Source organism: Jaculus jaculus, chromosome X (assembly GCF_020740685.1).
Source record: "Jaculus jaculus isolate mJacJac1 chromosome X, mJacJac1.mat.Y.cur, whole genome shotgun sequence".
NCBI classification, from domain to species: domain Eukaryota; kingdom Metazoa; phylum Chordata; class Mammalia; order Rodentia; family Dipodidae; genus Jaculus; species Jaculus jaculus.
The window spans coordinates 4361101-4387882 of NC_059125.1; the positions used below are offsets into that span (position 1 = coordinate 4361101).

At 41.8% G+C, this 26782-nt stretch overlaps 1 protein-coding gene and 1 non-coding gene across 4 annotated transcripts in view; one reads left to right on the forward strand and one right to left on the reverse strand.

The window, feature by feature from the left end:
- Cdkl5 (cyclin dependent kinase like 5) overlaps positions 1–23842 on the reverse strand; it is a 233979-nt gene extending 210137 nt beyond the window's left edge. For 2 of the 3 annotated variants that reach the window (XM_045140408.1, XM_045140406.1), the window contains exon 1: positions 23747–23842. The gene's annotated coding sequence lies outside the window, so the exon portion shown is untranslated. The remainder of the gene's footprint in view (positions 1–23746) is intronic. The other variant, XM_045140407.1, reaches the window with a different exon arrangement.
- A 2432-nt stretch (positions 23843–26274) lies between these two features.
- LOC123456796 lies at positions 26275–26381 on the forward strand. Its single transcript, XR_006634674.1, has one exon. It is a non-coding gene; the product is annotated as a U6 spliceosomal RNA (small nuclear RNA).
- The last annotated feature ends 401 nt before the right edge of the window (positions 26382–26782 follow it).

Consider the following 26782-nt stretch of genomic DNA (forward strand, 5'->3'; position numbering starts at 1 on the left):
ACTTTCTAGAAATGAATGACAATGAGAACACATTGTGCCAAAACTTATGGGACACAATGAAGGCACTCCTTAGGGGAAAATTCACAGCACTAAATGCCTTCATAACAAAGACAGAGAGGTCTCAAATTCATAACCTAACCATCCACCTAAAGATGTTGGAAAAACAAAAAGAATCCAACCCTAAGACCTCAAGATAGAAAGAAATAATATCAGTGCAGAAATTAATGAATTGGAAACTAAGAAAACTATTAATAAAATCAATGAAACGAAGAGCTGGTTCTTTGAAAAAATAAACAAGATTGATAAACACTTGGTCAGTTTGATCAAATGAAAAAAGAGAACTCTCAAATTAACAAAATCAGATATGAAAAGGGAAAGGTCACAACAGAAATCAACAAAATTGGAAGAATCATCAGGGCATAGTTCCAAAACCTCTACTCCACAAAACTGGATAATCTGGAAGAAATTCTTAGTCACATACAATATACCACAACTAAAGTCAGAGCAGGTTAATCCCCTAAACAAACCTATCATATCCATGGAGATTAAAAAGGTAATCAAAAACCTCCCCAAAAAGAAAAGCCCAGGACCAGATGGCTTCTCAGCTGAATTCTATCAAACCTTCATTGAAGAACTGAAACTAATTTTCTCAAATTGTTTCACATAATTGGAGAACAGGGAATGTTCCCCAACTCCTTTTATGAAGCTAGCATCACCCTACTACCAAAACCACACAGATACAAGTTAAGAAAACAATGGGCTGGAAAGACTGCTTAGCAGTTAAGGTGCTTGCCTGTGAAGCCTAAGGACCCACGCTTGACTCTCCAGATCCCACGTTAGCCAGATGCACAAAAGTAAAGCAAGTATAAGGTCGCACATGCCCACAAGGTGGCACAAGCATCTGGAGTTCGATTTCAGCAGCTGAGGCCCTGGTGCACCGTGTTTTCTCCCTCCCTCCCCTCCCCCTCTCTCTTTCTTTCTCTCTCTCTCTCTTTATATATACATACATACATATATACATATATGAAAACTACAGGCCTATATCCCTGATAAACTTAGATGCAAAAAATCCTGAACAAAATCCTCATAAACTGAATTCAACAACACATCAAAAGCATTAACCACTTTGCAGAAGAAGGGGCAGAAAGACTGTAAGAGCCACAGGTTGGGATGTCACGCCCAGAGGCATTTCCTTAACCCCCACCCCCAATACCTGAGTACAGCTGTCACAACCCCATAGGAAATACCAGCAACCCCACTGAGGACTCCCAGAGGATGGTACCAACACAATATATCCATATTAAGTATGTTCTTAGTTAAAAAAAAAAAAAAGAATACAAGTTGTGTTTTTTTTAAAAATCGGCCGTAAATCTTTACAACCTAGTTAGTAAGATTTTTTTTTGAAATGACATTAGCACTCCTTTCTCATTTGTGAACCTGAATAGTACATCTCACAAACCACATTTATAATGTCATTTACAAAAGAAAACTCTTTAGATAAAGGAGACAAGTAATTGAAAAATGTTAAATACCAGCAATATTCTCATTGAATTTATTGGTAAGGCCCATAATAAACATTCCCATAGTTTATTTCCATATTTCATTTTTTCCCTTTTTAATTAGTTGAGTACTCAGTGAATATAGTCAAGTTGGTACCATTGTTAGCCTCCTCCCTGTCCTCCCCCCTCCACAGGGACCCTCCTTGTTGGGGTATATGGGTCCTACATTGTGGGGTTAGCCATCAGTTATGGGTAGGAGGCAATGTCTCTGTGTATCATGTCCCAACCTGTGGCTCTGACATTCTTTCCGCCCCCTCTTCCGCAAATTTCCTTGAGCCATGTTGGGTTCATTTTAGGTCTGCTTCAGTGATGAGGTCTTGGGAGCCTCTGTGTCTCTGGATATCTGGTTTGGTAGGAGTTGAGTTATTTTAAATAGACAAAGAGGACGGGGAAGAGGGAGGAAGAGAGAGAGACAGACAGAACATGCCAAGGCATCTAGTCATTGCAAACAAACTTCAGATGCATACTATGGAATCGAACCTGGTCCTTTGAATTTTCAGGCAAGCACTGTAAGCCATTTCTCTATATATAATATAGATACAGACATAGACATAGACATAGATATTTTAAGAGAGAGCTTTCCTGTTTACGCTGCAGTAACTTCTCTGACTATTGGATCATTGTTCCTTCTGTGGCAGATTTTTGTTTTGCTTCCTTTTGCATTTGTAAGTAAGGTCTAGCTCTAACCCAGGCTGACCTTGAATTCACTATGTAGTCTCACACTGGTTTTGAACTCATGGCAATCCTCCTACCTCTGCCTCCTGCATGCTGGTAAGATTAAAGGCATATGCCACTACACCCAGCTCTGTGAGAGATCTGTACAGTTCCTCTAATGCATTTGGGAAAGACGTCTCAATGTTACCTGCAGCTTTCCTGACAACTCCTTGCTCTCCTGCTAAGAATTATTAGCCCTTTTCTGTTGCTTTTAAAACCCTGTGAAGTACCAGATCTACCACCAGACCCATAACCACCACCATAGGCGCTGTCAGGGCTTCCTCCACCAACACTGCCCCCCTTCATGGGTCCATAATCTGACTGTTCATATCCATCATTATAATTCTCACCGCTACCATAATTACCACTACCAAAATTTCCTTCTTCATTGGAACCATCATATCATCCTCCTCCACTACCACCTCATCCACTGAAGTTTCCATCAAAGCCAAAATTACCTCCACTACTTCCAAAGTTTCCTTTACAACCTATAGCCACTCCCTAACCTCTCTCTGTGACCCAGCAGACTGCATCTCTTGTTTATAAAGGACCTCTTTCACTTCATAATTAGGCCCATTAATAGTGTGTTTTTTTTTTAATTGAGGTAGGGTCTTTCTCTAGCCCAGGCTGACCTGAAATTCACTATGTAGTCTCAGGGTGGTCTCGAACTCACAGTAATCCTCCTACCTCTGCCTCCCAAGTGCTGGGATTAAAGGCATGTGCCACCATTTCCAGCAATAGTGTGATATGAATGACAATTTTATCAACTGTATCACAGATATCAAAGGTTACAAAAGCAAATCATCTCTTTTTTTCCCACTCTGCCTGTTTTCCATCACTTCCATGGTTTCAATCTTGCTATACTTTTCAAAGTAGTCTCTCAGATTATATACTCTTTTATGTCTTCTTTAATCCCACCAACAAAAGCTGTCTTCACTGTTATAGAACAGCACGCTACAGAATCTTCTCTAGAAACAACTCTCTGGTTCTACTACATACCTGTCAACCTTGTATGGCCAAGCACACACACTGCTACATCCACCTCTTCAACATATAAGTCAGAAAATCAAAGCTTCTAGAAGGTCTTGTGGGGGGGGTGTCTCTCAATCTGTGAGTGTGCCATTTCTCAAAATGTTTTCTCAAACTAGCATGTGTAATTTCAGAATGCAGACCACCAATAAACAGCCTCCTCAACTCCTCTGCTTTCTCTGCATCATGACCCTCTTTCTCATGGTGGTGAGGGCTGGGAGACAGGCTGAAGGCCTCATTTTAACTTTATCTTTAAACTTAGTTCTAGACTACAAACTTTAAATAGCATAACTTTAAAAGGCACAAAAATCACATATATAACTACTGTTAAGGCCCTTGAACACATGTCTGTCTTTACACCCACCCTCCTCTGTGTCTCTGTGAATGCATGTATTCTCCTTCATTTTATAAACAGCAAATTTACTTCACACTAACCTATCTTCTCTCCTATAGTGAAAATCAAAATGCCAGCTTCACCTGGGGAGACCCACTCCAGTGGCACAGCCAGAAACTCCAAGCCGAATCTCCTGCTGTTGCTAAGAAATTCATATTACTCTCAGAGTGTCAAAGTTTCATCAGAAAATAAGCAAAAACTCCCAAAAAGCATTGAATTCAAAAGATCCTATTATTTTAGGGGCTGGAAAGATGGCTTAGCAGTTAAGGCACTTGACTGCAAAGCCAAAGAACCTCGATTTGATTCCCCAGAACCCACATAAGCCAGATGCACAAGGGGCACATGCATCTGGAATTCATTTACAGGGCTGAAGGCCCTGGCATGCCCATTCTCTCTCTCTCTCTTTCCATTCCTCCCTCCCTCCCTCCCTCCCCCCCCTCATTACCTGCCTACTTTTTTATCTATCTCTCTCTCAAATAATAAACTTTTCTTTCCAAAGAAAAAGTTAAAAGCCAAGGAATCTGTCAAAAAAAGGTAGATATTAAATAATAAAGAACATTCTTAGAGGGCTAGACGGCTGGAGAGATGGCTTAGCAGTTAAGGCACTTGCTGCAAAGCCTGAGAACCTAGGTTCAACTCCCCAGAGCCCACATAAGATGTGGGGGAGAAACGTATGTATCAAATGACTGGAGGCCTTGGCATGGCCAGTCTCTCTCTCCTCCCCCTCCTCCCTCTTTCTCTTTCAAATAAATAAATAAAATATAAAAAAGAACATTCTTAGATGTGGTAACTCATGGCTATAATCCCACCATGCCGAAAGCTGAGGCAGGAGAATCACTATGAGTTGAAGGCTAGCCTGGGCTACAGAGTGAGTTTAAGGTCAGCTGAGTTGGAGTGAAATACTGCCTCAAAAAAAGAACATTTGAGCAACATGGGTCATATAATTAGGTGCTCATATCTAAATAAAACTTCCAGAGATGGACAATTGAAGTGAAACAGTATTTTAAGAGATTTTTTCCCCACAACTAAAGGTATCAGGAATCCCTCAATCTAATGGAATAAATCAAATAAATTCAAGATAAATAAAAACAAATCCATGGCTAAAGATAGTACAAAGAAACTGCAGATCAAAAACAAGGGAAGTCTTAAAAGGGAACCCAAGAGGACAGATAATAACCTACCTACAGAGGATTTAAAAGCAAACTAACTACAGACTTCTCATTAAGACTTGTCAAAACACAAGAGAATTACATTATCAAAGTAAAGAGGGAAAACAAATGTCAACTCGAAATTCTGAACCCAGTTTAACAATTATTCCAGAGAAAAGTGAAGACACTTTTTCAAGTTTAGTAATGGACTCTTATAGCAAGAAGTACTCAAGAATATGCTTAATAGAGAATGTGAGCTGAAGTTCTTTAAAGAAGCTACATGGGGATTAAAGATCCTACAGACTACATGACCTTGGCTAAGAAAAACATTCTTATTGTACAGAAATGGACTCTTATAGGTTATGAACCAAATTATGTTGGGCTTCCTTTGGGCATTTATTAGCCATTTACTATCAACCTCTATTTCTAACCTAAAACCTCTTCACTTTTAGATAAAACTCCTGGAATGAATCACTAACCTTACCACACATAGTCCCCCCCCACACACAACCCTAAAGCTAAGAAGGTAATAAAGACAATATCTAAAGCCTATAATTTCAACCACCTACCTGGTGACTCCAGTCTATATATACTTATATTTATGCACATCATAGCTTGGCATGGTGGTTTACAACTATAATCTCAGCACTCAGAAGGATCACCATGAGTTCGAGGTCAGCCTGAGCTACAGAGTGAGTTCCAAGACAGCTTGGGCTAAAGAAAGAATCTATTTAAAAAAAAAAAACTGAACTTGTCTAGTATAGTGATGCACACCTTTAATCCTAGGAGGATCAGGAGTTCAGAACTCCACAGGCCTATTGCCTTTTAAACCTGGAGTTCCTGTCCACGTTTTTAGCAAAGAATTGAAAGAAAAAAAAAAACAGACATGAAGGGTAAACTATGAAAGATTAAATATTTTAATTTTTATTTGTGTGTGTGTGTGTGTGTGTGTGTGTGTGTGTGTGTGTGTGTGCTTTCTTATCACTGCAAATGAATGCCCATCCAGCTTCATGTGGATGGATGGGGACCTGGGGCCAGGAAGACTTTGCAAGCAAGTGTCTTTAACCACTGAGCCATCTCCCCAGCTCCTAAATGTAAGAGGGGGAAAAGAAAGCAGTAAAGCTCCCTAACTAAGCACATATGGGTCCTGAACAGGTTGTCCTGTGGTAGCCTGGCCTGAGTTTCTTTATAGCCTTAGAGGTGTAAATTGGGCACTTACTCGGGATTAGCTTCATTGCCAAATTCGGGTATATAGGGACACCATGACTGGTTCGTGGACATTCGGGAAAGGAGCACAAATTTAAAAGGGCCCACCAACCTGGGAGCGGGTAGAAACACATGCTTGAAGACACAGAATGAAGGACCAAGAAATGGTTCCCAATGGCCATTTTAATTCTTTCTAGTCTGGCCGTGGCAGGTTGGCACCTATGTTTTTCTTGGGCCTGTACTCCTAACTGACTCCAGTAAAAAAGCTATCTTACTCCTAATCCCTGTCAGTTACAAAGAACATTCAAGGTTCCTCTTGACCAAATGAGACTATAAAAAAAAAAAAAGAAAAAGAAACAGCCAGGTGTGGTGGCACACACCTTGAATCCCATCACTGAGGAGCTGAGGTAGGAGGATCCCTGTGAGCCCTAGGCCACATAGACTACATAGTGAATTCCAGGTCAGCCTGCGCTAGAACAAGACCCTACTTCAAAAAACCAAAAGAAACTTGAAGTTGTGGGGATGCTTACTATAGGAGAAAGAAAATAAGGATATACAAAATTACACCTTTACAGAACTTTAAAATATATGCACTAGCTTGAACACAGTAAGTAAGCCACAGAATAATTTCATATAAAAGACCAAGTCACAGGATGTGAACCCAATTTGAAAATGGTACACTTCCTGACGTCTGGTGATTCTAGACAATGTTAACAAAAGTCTTGAAAGACACTGTAAGTACTGAAATGTTATTTCATAAAATACTAAAGAACATAATGATGAAAAATATTAAAGTAGATCTAAAACACTGTGTTAGAAAACACAAAAGAATAATGTCGATTTAATGTTGATATTTAATGAAACATTTCATTAGAACATTAAATATCTTCAACAGATTGGGTGGAGGGGCCAGGAACTAGCAGTTTTAAGTTAAAATATGGAAGAGAGCTAAAACTGTTAGAAAAAATATTTTAATTCGGTTATAAATAGAATTGACATTCCTATATAAGGTTAACAAAATGGTAAAAGAGAAAAGGAGTCTTTAGAAAATTAAAGATAATTTCTATAAAAACAGTGAAAAGAGTACCACAGATGACAATCCATCAAAGAAGCAGATGCAAAAATTTTAATGAGATGAGAAGAATATTTTACCTTGCAGAGATCATGACCTTTTTAGCACATTATTCAGATTTCATTGAGCTGAAATTCTCAGCTTTTTGCAGCACTTCATTTCATGTCACACCTCTGCTTGAAACTTTCAATAGTTTCCCAGGAGACAGGATTTTTTTTTTTAAATAAATAAAAGCAGCACTGGGCCTACTGAGCCTTTTCAAGATCTGGCCTCTGCTTTCTTTTGATTCATTTAGGGCTTCTCTACTTTCCAGTCATTTTACATTTTCTTCCAGTTTTATTTATTTATTCATTTTTTTATTTTTACTTTTATTCATTTGAGAGGAAGAAAGAGAGAATGGGTGTGCCAGGGCAACCAGCCACTGCAAACTAACTCCATCTCCTCCCAGGACTGCCCCCTCCAGATCTTTAAAACTGTTGCTTTTTAAGAGTCTAGCTCTCTCACCTTGCCTCAAGGTATTTGTACCTTCCCCCTTGGAATCTCCTCACCTATAGTCACCTCCTTGAGGTGGCCTTCCTGCCAACTCCACTCTGTAACATGACCATGTTGTGTCCTCCCACAGAGCTCTGGACTTCCCCTCTACCTCTATTTCAAGACTGTAAAGTCAAGGAGGGCAGGGCCAATAGAAGTCTGACACACAGTAGGTACTCATTAAGTATTTGTCAAATGAAGGAAGGACAGATCATCTGGATGTAATACAGGTTATTTTTAGGAAAAAAGGATAAAGAACAATATACCAATTTGCACAGACTTAGCGCTCCCCAACCCCATCTCACAGTGGCACCTAGCCCTGGTCAATGCAGAGCCTCCTCCGATTTGTTCACTTCCAGGCAGCAGCCATCGAATGGTGTCTGGCCTTGGCACTCGGCCACATCTCACAAGAACTTAACCTCTTTCTTCTTATGTGCATTGCTCAACTAGAATTTAGTGGTAATATTATAAATAATTACTAGTGACTAAAGTCAGTATGTCCTAAAGAAGTTGATAAACCAGGATGGCATGTCTGAGTATGTGGATGAACTTGAGAATGTGTCACATCTGAACCAGCCTGCCAGTCTGAAAGATTCTAGTCATCAAGAAACTAATAATCTTGGGCTGGAGAGATGGCTTAGTGGTTAAGTGCTTGCCTGTGAAGCCTAAGGACCCTGGTTCAAGGCTTGATTCCCCAGGACCCACATTAGCCAGATGCACAAGGGGGCGCATGCATCTGGAATTCATTTGCAGTGGCTAGAAGGCCTGGCATGCCCATTCTCTCTCTCTCTCTGTCTGTTGCTCGCAAATAAATAAAAAAATAAACAAAAAAAAAATTTTTAAAAAGAAACTAAAAATCTTTATGTGTGTATGTCTGTGATTTATTTGCAAGGAGAGAGAGGGGAAAAGGAGACACAGAAAGAGAAAGAGAATGAAGAAGAATAAATGTGCATGCCAGGGCCCCCTGCCCCTGCAAATGAGCTCCAAACACATGCACCACTTTGTGCATCTGGCTTTATTGGGTACTGAGGAATCGAACCCAGGCCATCAGGTCCTATGAGTAAGTGCCTTTAACCAATGAGCCATCTCAACAGCCTAATAAACTCATTTCTACACTTGGCCAATATCAGCATAACCTGGCAAATCCAAGTTAGTAAGTTATTCTTCAACTGCCATTTTTTATCTGCCATATCTTTCTCCTATGTCTATGTTTATTGTGATTATTATAATACAATTTCATGCTACCAAGAACCAAATCTTTACACATAATACAAATATGTAAATCTGTAACATATCTAAAATAATTTAAGGCAATAAAATATACATACATACATACACACACACACACAGACACACATACACACACACACACAGTTTCCTCATCCACATGTTTTGTTGGTGTGGTGGTTTGATTCAGGTGTCCCACATAAACTTGGGTGTTCTACGAGTGCAATAGTGGCATGTCTGCCCTGGGGGAAACCCACTGCTCTCTAATTGGGCTGAAGGCTCCCTCTATAGGAGGGCATACGTGCCTGGTACAGAAAACCCAAACAAAAGCCTATGGCAGGAGAGGTCTAAAGCCTGCTCTTGTCTGGATATATACATATATTACTCTCACAAAATTGCCCTGAAATAACTACACCTAATGTTCATACTCATATATTAATGTTACTCTCACTTCTGGTTAGAGAAGCTTCTCTTTTCAGATGGTGATGACCACTGGGATGGCCCAAAAGGCAACATAGTGCTGAGAAGAAGGGACGGAGGACTGTCCAGCACTGAAACATCTCACACCCTCCAAGGCTCAGGGTCCATTGCGGAAGAGGTGGTGGAAAGAATGTAAGAACCAAAGGAAGGGTACAACTCCCTACATACAACTGTCCAGACAGAATTTGGCCTCGATATCCAAGACCTCACAGTGCCTAGCAATACCCACACAAGACCCTCATAATAGGAAAAAAGATGATGACATCAAATTAAGAGAGACTGATGGACAGAGGGAAGGGAATATGACAGAGAGCAGAGTAATGAAGGGGAAAGTGGGGGGGGGGGGGGACATACCATAGTTTGTTGTCTGTAAGTATAGAAGTTGTCAATAAATGTATATATATAATAAAAATAATAAAATAAAAAATCAACTGGTGATACCTTGGCTTCTCTGTCACCATAGTTAAGATGATGGGACTATGAAAATTTTGGACAACAATAAGATTGATCTATCTGAATAAAAGGCCTAATGATAATAAAAAAAAAAAAAACTTGGGTGTTCTAAATGCTAGGTTCCCAGCTGCTGGAGATTTGGGAATTAACACCTCCTAGAGGGAATGTATTATTGGGGGTGGGCTTATGGATATTATACCCAGCTTCCCCTTTCCAGTGTTTGACACACTTGCCTGTTGTTATTGTCCACCTTATGTTGGCCAGGGGGTGATGCCCACCCTCTATTCATGCCATCATTTTCCCCTGCCATCATGGAGCTTCCCCTTGACTCTATAAGCTAAAATAAACTCTTTCTTCCCCCAAAGCTGCTCTTGGTTGGGTGATTTCTACCACCAATGTGAACCTGATTGCAACAGTAAAGTGGTACTGAGGAGTAGAATTGCTTCTAGACACCTGACTGTGTGGCTTTGACCTTTTAGAGCTGATTTTCAAGAGGAATGTGGGAGGATTTGAAACTTTGGCCTAAGAGATGCCTTGCAATGCTGTAAGTACAGCTTGATGGATTACTCTGGTCAGATTGAAGGACCTGAATGCAGTAAGAACTATGGACTGTGAGGTTTTGCTTATGAGGGTGAGAAAGAGCTCTCCTTGGACTGGGCTAGCAGTTTGTGTGGGGCTTGCTGTTATGCCTATGTCCTGAGAATTTGTGCATGGATGCATTGTGTAGAAATGGACTGGTATGAGCAGAGGGATATGACACAGAAAGAAATCTCTTTAGGCTGAAACTGCTGCCTGTTCAGCTGCAATTGGGAGACTACAACCATTGAGATTGAGCCAGCTGACCTGCATTGTGGCAACAGGAATACACTCTTTTGAAGGAGCCTGAATGCTCAAGGAGTGTCCTGTTCTTCAAAGTCTGCTTTATCCCCCCCTCCCTGGATTAACAAATTGCCACCCTACCTGGTACTGTGGAGTATAAGCAATGCAGGAAAGAGAGGGTCATTGAGTATGCACCATGGTCTTGTGCTTTGGAAATAGCTATGGACAGTGTGAAGCACGTTTGTTGGATTTCCTGCATGGAGACCCCGATGGAGCCATGAGGATGGACCGTGGTTGCAGTGGAGACCCAGTGGAGATGCTGGGACCACAAGATGGCTGCTAAGGGATGCTGCCAGCTCCGGATGAAGTTTTCTAGGTAGCCTAACTGGAGAGGCGAAATTGGAACTCCAGAGACTTGTTGCTGGTTAGAATTATCGGACTTGGAGGTTTGTCACTGGCTAGAGTTGTTGGACTTGGAGCTACAGAATTTGATGTTTGCCCTGTTTTAAATCTTGTATTGGTTGAATGTTTCTTTGTTATGCCCAATGCCATCTTTTGTAGAGTGAGTGTTTATATTATGCCATAGTGGGTTTGGGGGGGATTTTATTTTTAGATATTATGGCTCAGTTAAAAGATCATAGAATGATGTTTGGACATTATTAAGATGAATAAAAACTATAAGGACTTTTTTTTTGTTTTGAGATAGGGTCTCACTATAACCCAGGCTGACCTGGAACTCACTCTGTAGTCTCTGGGTGGCCTCAAAGACATGGCGATCCTTCCACCTCTTCCTCCCCAGTGCTGGAATTAAAGGTATGCACCACCACACCCAGCTATGGGGACTTTTAAAGTTGAACTGAATGTGTTTCAGTTTATGGTGTCTGGAGCCAAATGTGGTTGTGAAGGGACCAAAATGACACCATGACAGGCTTCAGTAAGGTGCCACCCTAACTAGGCCTAAGTTCCAGTTTCCCAAAGAGGCAGACAGGACTTCTGAGAAATGGTGGGATGTTAAGCATCAGTGATCCTATCCTGTGGCCAGAAAGGATAACCACCCAGGGGCTGAGTCAGTTCCTGGTGACATGTCCTTTTCTCACCTTCTGCAACCCTTCTGCCCCAATCAATCAACCATTCTGCCCCAACCAATCATAGATGAACAACTGTAATTGCTGCTTGCCTAGCCAGTCATTTTAAAAATTACCTAACCCACCTGAAGTTCCCCTAGACCTAGTGGCCAAAACCTTAGGACCAATCAAAAGAGTGCAAGTACAGCTACTGTTCAAATTGGCCAATCATGTTAGAAAAGACTAAGCCGGCCAAAATTCCTCTAGCTGTGCTTAAAAGGAGCATGTGAGCTCCTCTCAAGAGTCACCATTTTGCATGAATAGTAGAACCCCACATGCTGTCTGATTCTGCAGAATAAACACTCTTTGCTTTTACATACTATTTGAGTCTGGGGTCTTTCTTCAGTGATTCTTGAACCCTTACAGTGGTTTGATTCAGGTGTCCCCCATAAACTTAGGTATTCTGAATGCTAGGTTCCCAGCTGATGGAGATCTGGGAATTAAGGCCTCCTGGAGGTAGTGTATTGTTGAGGGCAGGTTTATGGATGTTATAACCAGTTTCCCCATGCCACTGTTTAGTGCACTCTCCTGTTGCTATTGTCCACCTTATGTTGGCCAGGAGATGATGTCCACCCTCTGCTCATACTATCGTTTTCCCCTGCCATCATGGAACTTCCCTCAAGTCTGTAAGCCAAAATTAACCGCCTTCTTTCTCCAAAAGCTGCTCTTGATCTGGTGATTTCTACCAGCAATGCAAACCTGACTGCAACAGTTGGGTCCTAGAAACCTAAGTTTTTCTTGCTGTCAAAATCACTAGATCTAAGCTAGGCATGGTGGTGCATGCCTTTAATCCCAGCACTTGAGAGGCAGAGATAGCAGGATCACTGTGAGTTCGAGGCCACCCTGAGATTACATATTAAATTCCAGGTCAGCCTGAGCTAGAGTGAAACCCTACCTCAAAAAACAAAACTAACTAAATAAATAATCACTAGCTCTAAATCTAAAAATTGTCTATGGCCATACCACACCAAATGTACCCAATCTCATCTATATCTAAAAATTAATGCTAGCAAGCACTTCACATGCTACTATTTGATATTAGGCCTCACTGTTACAAACAATAGAAAAGAAAACCAAAAAGAATCATGTCCATTACCATTAAACAGACAATATAAAAGACTATTTCAAACCAGTTATGATTGAACTGACAGTAAACTAATATCAGAACAATGTTGTGTGTCTAATCTGTTTGTTATTAAAAGTCTAGACACAACCCACCATGTTGCGTTATTGATTTACCTGATTGGCACTTGTAAGGGTCACTTTCCCACACAGAAATGCTCGTCTAACTACAATGAAGAACAGTTTTCAAAACACTTCACTTCCAGCCAAGCTTTGTATTCCTCTATCATGTGTAACCAAAAACCAACATACCTAAGCTGTTGTATGAGCAGTGCCCATGTACATGATTAACACACTAAGCAAAAATGAATGCCTTGCAAGGTGGCACAGATCAGCCTATGCTGGAAAATTTTATCATATTCTATATTCCAACATGACTTTACTCCCCAGTCCACCAGAAATGATACCTAAGATGATGATACAAGAAAGCCATGTCTAAATCCCACAACAATCCAATTTGAAGCAACACAGAAGGTAGAGAATGTCTCTATACCTGAATTCACTGAAGACTGCTCTACAGTTCACACAATAGATGTGACCTGTCAAAAAAGACGGGAGTTCACATAATACAAAGTGTAATGTTACTGGCTTAATATAAATAAAACCAATGATTCTGTCCATAGTCCTAAATACAAATATTTTTTTCTTGCAAAGTAATTATATGAGAGCCTGGGAAGATGGCTCAGTGTATAAAACACTCACTGCTCAAGATAGAGTACCTGAGTTCAAGTACGAGACCCACACAAAAAAGTAAGGCAGGGCATACTGGGAAGATTCCCTAGTGGTTAAAGGCACTAGCTTGCAATACCTGCCAGCCAGGGGTTCAACTACCAAGCTACACACATAAGCCAGATACAAAAAGTAGCACAGTGTCTGGCATTTACTGGCAATAGGCCCTGGGCAGCCATATACACACACTAAACACACATACAGGGCTGAAGAGATGGCTTAATATTTAAGGCACTTGCCTGCAAAGCCTAAGGACCCATGTTCAATCTCTCTCCAGATCCCATAAAGGGGAGAAAAGTGCAAGGTCACATATACCCACTAGATGGAGCAAGCATCTGGCGTTTGATTGCATTGGCTGAGGCCCTGGCATGTCAATTCTCTCTTTCTCTCCTCTCTATAATATATATATATTATAATATATATTATATATAATATATATAATATATATTATATATAATATATAATATAATTAAATAAATAAAGGGCTGGAGAGATGGCATGGCAGTTAAGGCGCTTGCCTACTAAGCCTAAGGACCCAGGTTCTACTCTCCAGATCCCACACTAGCCAGACACACAAAGGTGAGGAAGCGCAGGGTTGCACATGCCCACTAGGTGGCGCATATATCTGCAGTTTGATTGCAGTGCCTGAGGCCCTGGCATGCTAATTCGCTCTCTCATCTCTCACTCTTTATAAATAAATAAATAAATAAATAAATAAATAAATAAATAAATAAATAAAATACACATACAAATAAAATAATTTAATAACTTTATATTGATTCTGACAGCAAAATGAGAGGTGGAGACAGGAAAATTTCTCAGAAGCTCATGGAGAACACAGCAAAGAAACCAAACAGAGCAATCAATCCTGCCTCAAATGAGGTAAAAAGGCAAAGGATTGATCCAAACGTTTTCCTCTGACCTCCATATATGTACCCTGATATATATGTGCACACATATGCAAACACCACACACATAGCAAATAATAAAAATTTTTTGAGACTAGCCCAACACACTGCCTTTTATCAATGCTAGAGTGAGAGATAATTGGTGCACCAGAGCCTCCAGCCACTTCAGTCAAACTCCAGACACAAATCCCTCCTTGTGCACATGTGCAATGAGGCATGCTTGCATCACTGTGCATCTGGCTTTTGTGGGATCTGGAGAGTCAAACATGAGTCCTTAGGCTTCGCAGACAAACACCTTAACCACTAAACCATCTCTCCAGCCCATAATAATTTTTTTAATAATAATTACATAACTTTTTTCTGGGTTTCTTTTCTCTGCATTTCCAACACATCACTAAGACTACTGCTTTTATTTGCCAGTTTAAAAGTGAACAAATCAAAATAAAATTGAAACCCCAAATACAAGCTAATTTATGCCATCTGTAATATGTCCTTCATAGTCTTCTATGTATCATACTTAAGCAAAAATTTGAAAACAAAAACTGTGATATGTCTAAGAAGCTACTTTTAAAGACTTCTTTTAAGATCTATGTTAGCTGGACTGGGGGCTCACACCTTTAATCCCAGCACTCAAAAGACTAAGGTAGAAGGATTGCTGTGAATTTAAAGCCAGCCTGGGCTAGAGAGACCCTGCCTCAAAAAAAAAGCTCTACATTATTTTGTGCATCAGTGTCAGATGATTAAAAAGTCTAGTTGAAGCAGATAAACATGGTTAAAAAAATTATGTTGGCAGAAAAGTTTTTTGGAAAATGATGAAAATGTTCAAAAAATGGATCAGAGTAATGATTATATGACTCCATAAATTTTCCAAAAAAATCAATGGCTAGTGTACTTAAAAAGGGTATGACATGTAAATTATACCTCAGCAAGCCTGCACTTTGTAAAGAAACCAACAAAAATATGTATAAACCCCATCTGTGCAGAACATCCCTCTGGCATCAGCAGAGAGGATTTCTGGCCTAAGGCTCTACAATATTCATCACTAAGTGACAAAAGTGATTTTTAAAATTTTTTTTATTTGTTTTCATTTATTTATTTGAAAGCGACAGACTGAGAGAGAAAGAGGCAGACAGATAGCGAATGGGCACACCAGGGCCTCCAGCCACTGCAAAGGAACTCCAGATGCATGTGCCACCTTGTGTATCTGGCTTATGTGGGTCCTGGGGAACTGAGCCTTGAACTGGGGTCCTTAGGCCTCACAGGCAAATACTTAACCACTAAGCCATCTCTCCAGCCCAAAGGGGATTTTTATTAAAGAAAACAATGTTAAATCCTTTTCCTCCCTCATATGGACCTCTAAGTGTTATTTTAATATAAGCAACTGTTTGGTTCTTTTTAAATTTTTATTTGAGAGTGACAGAGAGAGAGAAAGAGAGAATGGACACACCAGGGCCTTCAACCACTGCAAACAAACTCCAGATGCATGCACCCCCTTGTGCATCTGGCTAACGTGGGTCCTGGGGAATCAAGCCTTGAACAGGGGTTCTTAGGCTTCACAGGCAAACATTTAACCACTAAGCCATCTCTCCAGCCAAAAGGGGATTTTTATTAAAGAAAACAATGTTAAATCCTTTTCCTCCCTCATAAGGACCGCTAAGTGTTATTTTAAGCTAAGCAACTGTTTGGTTCTTTTAATAATGGGTCTTGCTTTTAAAAAATTATCATCATGATCATGGGAGATGGTTTAAGGGCTCAATGGATAAAACGTTTGTCATACAAGCATGAGGACTGGAGTTTGAGCCCTCTGCCGCCATGTACATGCCAGTGGTGGGTGTGAAAGACCACCTGTAATCCCAGAGTTTGAGAGATGAAGCAGGAGAGTCCCTGGGGCAAACTGGCTAACTAGATTAGCAGAATCAGCCAACTGTGAGTTCAAGTGAGAGATCCTGCCTCATTCAATAAGATGGAGAGCAACAGAGGAAGACACCTAACATCCACCTCTGGCTTCCACACACATATGCACATATGCACATGCACCCATATGTATACATGCATGTGCACAAAAAATAGTTAAGAGGCTGGGCATGATGGCCCACACCTTTAATCACAGCACTTGGGAGGCAGCAGTAGAAGGAGCACCATGAGTTCAAGGACCCATTTAGACTATATAGTGAATTCCTGGTCAGTCTGGGCCAGAGCCAGACCCTACCTCAAAAAAAAAAAATTACAAGTCGGGTTGGGGGGGAGATTCATAGATAGATAGAATAGGCACACTAGGACCTCCAGTCACTGCAAACGAACTCCAAATGCATGTGTCACTTTGTGCCTCTGGCTTTATGTGGATACTTGAGAATTGAATTCAGGTCATTAAGCTTTTGGGCAAAGTTAAGGCAAGCACTTTCATTGCTGAGCCATCTCTCCTGCCAAAAAATTCTACTTTAATAAAACAGAATTTGTCTGAGTCTAACCTCTTATGTACTAAGGTACAGGAACATACCTCTATAGACTTCACTTCTACATTTACCTTACTGAAGTCATTATCATTACAGAAAAAATGCACACCTGCAAACTGTAATTGCTTCCACTTCAAGAGTAAATCTAGCCAGGCCTATTCGTTAAAGCCTGTAATCCCAGCTACTGAAAAAATGGGAGGGACACTGAGATAGGAGGACTAAGAGTTCAAGGCTTGTTTGAGATAGAGAGTAAATTGTAAGTTCAAAGCCAGCCTGGGTAATTAGTAAGACTACCCCTCTCTCTCTCTCTCTCTCTCTCTCTCTCTCTCTCTCTCTCACACACACACACACACACACACACACACACACACACACCAAAAAAAAAAAAAATCCTGGAGAGGCTGGGATATAGCTGTGTAGAAGCATGTCTGACCAGCAACTGTGCAAAACCCTGGGTTCAACCCAGAGAACCATTAAAAAGTGAGGGGGAAGGCTAGGCAGGGTGGGAAACACCTTTAATCCCAGCACTTGGGAGGTTGAGCTAAGAGAATCACAATGAGTTTGAGGCCAGTCTGAACTACAGAATGAGTTTCCAGCTCAGCCTGGTGAGACCCAGCCTCTAAAATAAAATACAAAACAAAACTAACTATAAAGTAGGTCTAAGGAAATGGCTCAGTGCTTAAAGATGCTTGCTTGCAAAGTCTGCTGGCCTGGGTTCAATTCACCAGTACCCATGTAAAGCTAAACACAGAGAGTGGCACATGCATTTGGAGTTTGTTTGCAGTGGTAATGGTCCCTAGTGCACACATACACAAATAAATAAAATTATTTTGCTTTTTTTTTAAAAAAAAAAAGAGTACAGCATCAATAACACAAAACTAAATTCAAGGAGTATCTTCATAGTCTTTTTAGTGCAGCAAGCTTATTAAAGTCAGTAAAAAGTTATCATGGAACAGAGCATGGTGGCACGTACCTTCAATCCCAGCACTCAGGAGGCCATGGTAGGAGAACTGCTGCAAGTTCGAGGCCAGGATAAGACTACATAGTGAATTCCATCCAGGTCAGCCTGGGCTAGAGTGAGACCCTTACCTTAAAAAAATTATAATGAAACATGCATAAATACACAATACCAGTGTTCAATTAAATTGAGATATGATTATATAAAATCTTCATTTATGAAGAAACATAACTAATGAGACTGTGTTAAAGTCTGGACTTCCACTTGTCCTACCCAGCAGTCCTAATGGCTCTATTCCAGGCTCCACAGGTCACTAAAGGTCAGACAGCCTCGCCAATGTGGTCCAGCCAGTCCACCCAGCCTATTTATACCTCCCCAGGCATGGTATAACATGTAGAGAATGAACTCAAAACGGTCTTGAGGAATCAAAACTCCTCAAATGAAGCAGAAAGTATGGTTTTGAAGAGCACAGCTTCAAGTCAGACCGGTTTAGATGGCAATTATGCCTCTTCTATGGACTAGCTAGCTAATCTATGCAAATTACCTCTGAGCCCATCTGACATGTATGTGGAAAAGAAGAAAAACATCTACCTCAGAGAGATGCTGCAAAAAAGACATACAAACATACATAAATACATACATAAATCATTTGCCACAGTATCTGCTATTCAGTAAGGATTAATAAATGTAATGCTGTAAAAATTGTATAGAAAGAAGACTGTCCAAAGAAGGACCACATCTGACCCTGATTAGATCTATCCCCCCAAAAAAGGTTTCTCCGTTGTTAGTATTTATTTATTTAAGAGAGAAAGAGCACCACCAGGGTGTCTTGCCACTACAAATGAACCCCAGATACAGTCACCACATTGTGCATCTGGCTTTACAAGGTTACTGGGAATCAAACCTGGGTCAACAGACTGCAAGCAAATGCCTTTAACTGCTAAGCCATCTACCCATCCTGTAAAAGCAAATGTTTCTAAGAGCTCAATACAACCTAGGTATCTTTAACCAAATATTTTTCTGCCTATTCCCAAATTTGTAATTTCTTTTTGTTTTGTTTTGTTTTTGATTTTGTTTTTGAGGCAGGGTCTCACTCTAGCCCAGGCTGATCTGTTACTCACTCTATAGCTCAGGCTGACCTCAAACTCACGTTAATCCTATCTCAGCCTCCCAAGTGCTGGGATTAGAAGAACATGCCACCATGCACAGCTTAAATGCTTAAATGTCAGTTTTTATACCCACTGACAGAAATGCTCCCCATGTTCATAACTCAGCATGAACAAATGTATAAACCTGGCTGAGAAATGAGGCCAGATCTTTGAGTAATTCAGTCATCCATGCACTGTTCTATATAAAGGAAACATTTTGGAAATTGTCAAAAGTTAAAATTCAGGACAGCCATAGCGGCTCATTGTCTGTTATCTCAGCACTTGGGAGGTTGAAGCAGGTTTTTTTTTTTTTTTTCAGTGCGTGTGTGTGCATGCACAGTATTGTGGTGCACTGTGTATATGACAGTATATGCACATGTGTGTGCAAATCAACACAGCCCATACACACACATGCAGAGGACAGAGGAGACTATCAAGTGTCTTCCTCTACCTCTTCAACTGATCACATGAGAGAATCTCTCACTAAACCTAGGTCTCTGGCTCCAACAGGTCTGGGGTTACAAGCATGAATGGCCACACATGGCTTTTTTAAAAATACTTTTATTTATTTATTTTCAAGCAGAGAGATAGAGAGAGAGAGAGGGAGGATGGGCACACCAGGGCCTCCAGCTACTGCAAATGAACCCTAGATGCCTGCACCACCTTGTGTATCTGGCTTTGCATGGACACTGGGGAATCGAACCAGGCTCCTTATGCATTGCAGGCAAACACCTTCACCACTTTGCTATCTCTTCAGCCCTTCACACATGGCTTTTTAAATAAGTGCTAAGAACCAAATTCAGGCCCTCTAAGGCCCTAGTGACTGTAGGGCAAGCACTCAAACACACTGAGCCATCAACCCAACCCCTTCCCCCACTCCCCACAAAAATTGAGATTTCTAATGTTGAGTCTGAAGATTGAAAACAAAATAGAAAAGTCTGCAGAGTTTAAATGTAGACTACTTTCCCCTCCCTCCTGGTACTGGGGATGGAAACCAAGGCCATTCACACTACCAATGAGCTACATCCCCAGGTCTAAATGCATTCTTTGCATTATCCTAACTTGAAGTAGGTAGTCCAACTGACACCATTATCAGGTGGTAAACAATCAATCATTGAGAGTCTATCTCCTGGTCTATCCAGGAATTTGATGTTGTCTTATTATTTGATGTTGCTGGGAATAAAACTTTAAGACCTAAAATTATCTAATTGAGTAAACAGCTTTTCTACTCCAGAAGCAACCAAGTACGACCAATTCTGCGACTTTTGTCCCAAAGTTTAGAATTATATAAATATGATTTCGCTCACATTTTGTATCTATGAAAGTTGATTCTTTTGTTCATTTAAATATGACATGTCGTTATTTGACATCAAGTCACATCCCCATACTAACTGCCAAAAATAAAGTTCTATCTTAGCACATTTTCAAATATCCAAACACTAAAATTGTACCAAAATAAAGAAGATAATCACCAAATCTGTCAAAATGAAAGAGTAGAACTGGGCATAGGTGGTTCATGTACCTTTAATCTCAGCACTCAAGAGGCTGAGGTAGGAGAATTACTGTGAGACCAGCCTGGACTACAGAGCAGGTTCCACATCAGCCTGGGTGACAGGCAGACCCTGCCTCAAGGGGTAAAAAGGAACCTGCACAATAGGAGTGAGAAAAAAAGATATCAAAATAGAAGTGACTAGTTGTAAAGAAGGGGTAGAGCTGGGCATGGTGGCACCCACCTTTAATCCTAGAAGGAGGCAAAAGTAGGAGGATCTCTGAGTTCAAGGCCAACCTGAGACTACAAAGTGAATTCCAGGTCAACCTGGGCTAGAGTAAGACCCTACCCCGAAAAAACTTTAAAAAAAGAAAAGAAAGAGATAAAGTAGAGAAATGATTCAGAAAGTGGAAAAAGGAGGGTGGTAGGAGGGGATTGTGACCATGGTATAATGTCTACATAAGGAGGTTGTCAATAAAGTTTTTTTTAAGGGAGTATTTGATAAAAGAAAATTTAATAGACATGTTTAAGAAAATTGATTTCACTGCTTACTCCTTTACAATTTCCCCATAATTCTATTTATCAGATATGGCTGAATTTTCTATTACAAAGTAAACTGAAAGATAAATTATATTGAAAAGCTAACTTTCCATAAGTGAAGCCACTGTAATTTCCAACAATGCAACTCTTGAGAATCTCTCATAGATTCTTAGCCACCTTGGTCAAACAAGGACAGGGGAAAAAAACATACTTGAAGGAAATTCTCACCTCTGTTTTTCAGTTTGTGATGTAAGAATGCTGCACCTTCAAAGCAGAAATCCCATGTAAAATCTGGTCCTAATCAAATGCAATATTTCAAATAGAATAGACTTGATTCACAATCACTCAACCTTCTATTATTACTCATCTATATGAGATGGCCCTGACATTTCTTCCAATAGAAACCTTTCCTTTTAAAACCCCAGGGAACACAGTGGATGACACGCTGATTTAAATAACTCCCAGAATATTACAATGGCCGATTCAGTTCTGGACCTTACAAATGCAAAAAATTAAGGCAAGAGATAAGGGAATAAAAAGTCCAAGAATCCCCTAAACCACAAATAAATTATAAGACTGAGCGGGGGGGGGGGGAGTATTGCTCTCTGGGGAAAGAATGCTCTTTCTAATTAATTTTTCTAATATGTAAAATTGTTTTCATAAGAAAAAAAACAGGCCTAGGAGATATGGTAAATAAACAGCAAATTGTTTTTATTTCTATGTATCAAATTACCTATGGGGTTGATTATACTGAATAGACAAGCCAATTCAAAAGGAGTTTCCAAATGAGGACCACCTCCCCAACTACTCTAAACTACTGGTACAGGTAACTTTATTTAGTATGCCTCTTATGAAGTTCTATTATTTAACACAATCAAACAGTATCCCCCCCCCCATTAGGTTTCCTTGTGCTTGTGAAATGCTCTAGCATACACAGTGCCAAGTCCCAAATCTCCAGTGCTTTCTTCTGGCTCCTTCTCCTCAAGCACCTTAATACCCGCCTCACCCCCCGCCGAAAAAAAAAAAAAAAAAAAAAGATTTCCTTCCCAAATGTTCTCCTCTCTGTCTCCTCTCTGCATTTGTCAACAGAAACACCCACTAGTGGTGTCAAAACTGGTAATGCTGCAGGCATCCTTACTCTGGGTCCAGCGTCAATGCCAAAAATGCTCAAGCCTAAAATAGTACTTTTAATAAAGAAATGGAAAGGCTTGCTAGGTACTTAAATATCATAGTCTGAAAAAGATTCTTTTTACATTTTTATTATTATTATCGAACCCTAATTGGGTTATTAAAATACAAAATCATTTTATCCCCTTCAAAACTAGACAACAGGGACAAGGAAATACAGCCTCTTCACATTTAAGAAAATATCTTAAAATATTTGAAGGGATTAATAACAAATTCACATCTAAGTGACATTCATTTGTTATTCTGAATAGTCTTGTAAAGATGTCTCTTTTTTGTAACCGTTCATCAAGAAAGAAACAAACTGGAAATGTTCCAGAAGATGTTACCTAAAACCATAATCCTATACATATTTATGTCTCCTGTTTTCAGTGAAATGCTCTCAAATTAATTTGTGGAATCTTTTACATTGACTACATAACCATTACGTTCAAACAAACCTAAATCGGGTGCATGAAAAGAAATCATTCTGTGTCAACAATACTTTCTAAAATCAGCTTAAATTTCAGGCAACAACAACGAAAAATGTGTTAACAGAATACTGATCTGCAACAGTTTAAATACCACAGCATCTAATCTCACTAAGGTCAGGCTTTTCTTATTCAAGCATCTGTGCTGTACCACTCAAATGAAGCGGAAAAAAAAAAAAAAAAAAAAAAAAAAAAACAAATCCCTGAAGGAAGATGTGTCTTTTACACCGAAATATGTTCAGGTTATTTTTTACCCCAACGTGGGCACAAAACGTGTCAATGCGAGAAGGACCTGTTCGTTCTGGCAGACGGTTCTAAATCCTGGGATTCAGTTTCTGTGAGCGTCCAAAGGGTGGGAAGGTTTGAGACAGGGGCCAATTTCTGCGGCTCCCTAACCACGCCAGCATTGAACTTCATTGCAACGCCAGAAAACTTGTCTGGGGGAAGGTTAGAGAAAGCGCGAGGCTGGAGGCGGGCAGGTCGTTCGCCCACCGTCCCGGGCAGCCAAGGTCAGAAGGGACCCCAGCGGGTCCCGGGCGGTCTCTGGACTTGGGCAGGGGGCTTCGGCGCTCAGGCTCCTCCTCGACGCCCACGGAAAAGGGCTTTCCTCGCCGCAAGCCCCCGGGAGCTCTCGCCACAGGGGCGCCGGGGCGGGGACGCCGCAGACCTGCAGCTGACGGGAGCCCCGCCGGGCCGTCTCGACTCGCCGCCCCTCTTCCACACCCTCTTGCCTCCCGGCACCCCAAAAGACAGCTCCAGTCTGTCAGGGAAGCCCTTCCGGAAGCGCAGTGGGTCGCCGAGAATGGGAGACTCCAGGTTGGGACGCCCTAGCCGCGTCGCCCCGTACAGGAGGGACCGGCGCCGGCGCCGCCGCCCCTTCTCTCGATCGCTCCAGGGGACCGAGTGGGTCCCCTCTCTCGGAAGAACCCTGTGGACCCGGGACTCCCGTGAGGCGATCAAGGACAGGCGGACCGGCACGACTACTCACCCGCGGAGTCCCACACTTCCAATAGGGGAAGCCACTGGTCCAGAGGCCGCTGTCACCGCTCTACCTTCCTCAGCGGCAGCGACAACTAATGGAAACGTTCGGCCCCGCCCTCTCACCGAAGCGAATGCGCAGCCTACTGTGCTGATCGCCCCGCCCCGGCTCGTCCCTTCGCACCAATAGACACGCTCTTCAGGCTCTTCTAGGTCCCGCCCTAGCCCCGCCCACCTCTGGTAGGGAGCCAATGAAGAGAAAGCGCTCGTGCTCGGGCTCGGGTGCGCGCGCCCCGCCCCGCCCCGCCCCGCCGCTCGCTCTCGAACCCCCGAAATCTCAGACAGCTGGTGCCTTCCACAAGCCGAGCGCGCTCGCGGCTCGCCTCCGGGCGTACCAGGTTTGGTTGCCCAGCCAGGCCCTAGCAACCTGGACTGGGAGCCTGGGAGGGGCGGGGCCGAGCTGCGAGCTGACGCGGGCGGAGGGGCGGAGAACGGAGGAGGGGAGGTCGTGACTGAGAAAGGGGTGGCTGCGGAGGTGGGCGGGGGGGGGGGGGCGAGGAGGCCCCGGAATTCGCCTGTCATTGCGGGGGGGGGGGGGAAGGGGAATCCTGCCTGCAGCGCAGCTATCCTGGCCTCCCTCAGAAGGGACCAATGCGGGGAGGGTGGGGAGGTGGAGGGAGGCGGAGAGCACATTTCGGGCGGGAGCCGAAGCACTGCGTGGAGATGAAAGGATGAAGGATGACTTATCTCTGTCGTTGATAAAAATGCTATCGAACTGTCGCAGCTGTGTACACGCACTCACACGCATTCTTATGGACGCTCGTCCCGCAGCCCGCGATCCCTTTGGGGTGACTTAGCAGCAAAACGCTAGCAGCCCGAGGATTCCTTATGCAGCAGCTGGGTGCAGGCAAGCTGCTGCTGTTGCTGCTTCCAGCTGCTGCCACCCACAACTCTTCTTCGGTCCGATGCTCTGCCATGCACGATTCCCCAGCTGGTAAGAATGCAATGAAGTCATCGTCGAGCCAGTAGAAATGTACCGATCTTAATATCCACCATGCAGCAGGATTCTAATGAGGATGAAGAGGTGATAGTATGGAAAGGGGATGGTTCCAATGCACTCTTTTGAAAATTAAGAAAAAAAGACCCAATAGTTTGTGAAAGACATTGCAGACAAATCTATGTAAAGCTACATGATGATTTCCACTCTTAAAAATGTAGTGACGAAAAATTGGATTTTGCTGGGGTTTACGGAAAGCACAGAAAATAGTGTATGAGGTCCTAGCAGCCACCAAATTTGAAAGAGCACCATTGTGATAGGAAATAGACAGATGTCTTAAATAAAATCCATTAAACCTATTCTTGCTTTGAATCTGGTGATGAACGATAAGTAGCAATATGCAAGGTTTGGCCACTCGGTGCAAAGAGAGCAAGGCTTTCTTTCTCATAGCATGGGGAATGTTCGGTGAGGAAAGGAAAGTGTCTGCTTTCTCAGGAAGCATATTAGTAAATTTTGCAGGTAAGAGTAGTGAATTCGCAGAGAGGGAAAATGGAGTCAGGCTTAGCAGAGGCTCCTGCCTCCCTAGATGCAAAGTAACAGCACTGTGACCTCATGCTTCACCCACGTGGAGCCAGAATTCCTGAGACAATCACTCCATTATCACCCCTGTGGATGTCTTTGTACTTACTAGAAATTTCAGCAGCATTACCTTTGAATCTAATGAAAGATAGTTTGTCTGTAAAAATACAAAACAAAGTAAGGAAAATCTAGTGCGTTCATCTGAGTCCAGTGTCATTTTAAGTAACAATATTAGATGTTTTATAATGTGACATACCATATAGACAAACGTGGCCTTCCTTCTAAGGAACATTTTCTTTTTTTTTTTTTTTTTTGTTTATTTATTTATTTGAGAGTGACGGACAGAAAAAGAGGCGGGGGGGGGGGGGAGAATGAATATGAGAATGAATGAATGGGCGCGCCAGGGCCTCCAGCCACTGCAAACGAACTCCAGACATGTGCGCCCCCTTGTACATCTGGCTAACATGGGTCCTGGGGAATCGAGCCTCAAACAGGGGTCCTTAGGCTTCACAGGCAAGCGCTTAACCGCTAAGCCATCTCTCCAGCCCACATTTTCTTTTAAACTTGTTTTTAGTAAGGGTTTCTAGGAGCCTCATCCAGTTTAGCTAATTCCTCTTTTGAGAGAAAATTCAACATTCTAAGAGGTTAAAAAGAGTTTTTAAAAATGCCACTGTACAGTCGGGTGTGGTGGCACACGCCTTTAATCCCAGCACTTGGGAGGCAGAGGAAGGAGGATCGCTGTGAGTTTGAGGCCACCCTGAGACTACATAGTGAATTCTTGTCAGCCTGAGCTAGAGTGAAACCCTACCTCGAAAAACCAACCCCCCCAAAAAAAAATAGTCTCCCATTTACCTGAGCTCTTTTCTTATTTAGACAGAACACTAACATTTGTTGCTGAATGAATGCCTGCATACTCCACATACATGTAATTTAGGGCTGTCAGATAAAATACAGGATATCTTGTGCTCACTTCGGCAGCACATATACTAAAATTGGAACAATACAGAGAAGATTAGCATGACCCCTGCACAAGGATGACTCGCAAATTCATGAGATATTCCATACTTTTTGAGTTTCAAAGGGGAAAGTGGGGGGGGGCATTACCTTGGGATATTGTTTAAAATCATGGAAGTTGTTAATAAAAATTAATTTAGGGCTGGAGAGGTGGCTTAGCAGTTAAGTGCTTGCCTGTGAAGCCTAAGGACCCTGGTTTGCGGCTTGATTCCCGAGGACCCACTTTAGCCAGATGCACAAAGGGGCGCACACATCTGGAGTTCCTTTGCAGTGGCTAGAAGCCCTGGTGCACCCATTCTCTCCCTCCCCCCCCTCTCTCTCCGCCTCTTTCTCTGTGTGTCACTTTCAAATAACTGAATAAAAATAAACAAAAATATTTTTTAAATACAGTATATCTTGATAACCAAAATTAAAAAAAAAAAACTCATAATGCAACCAGGACCTGCTAAAAAGTGA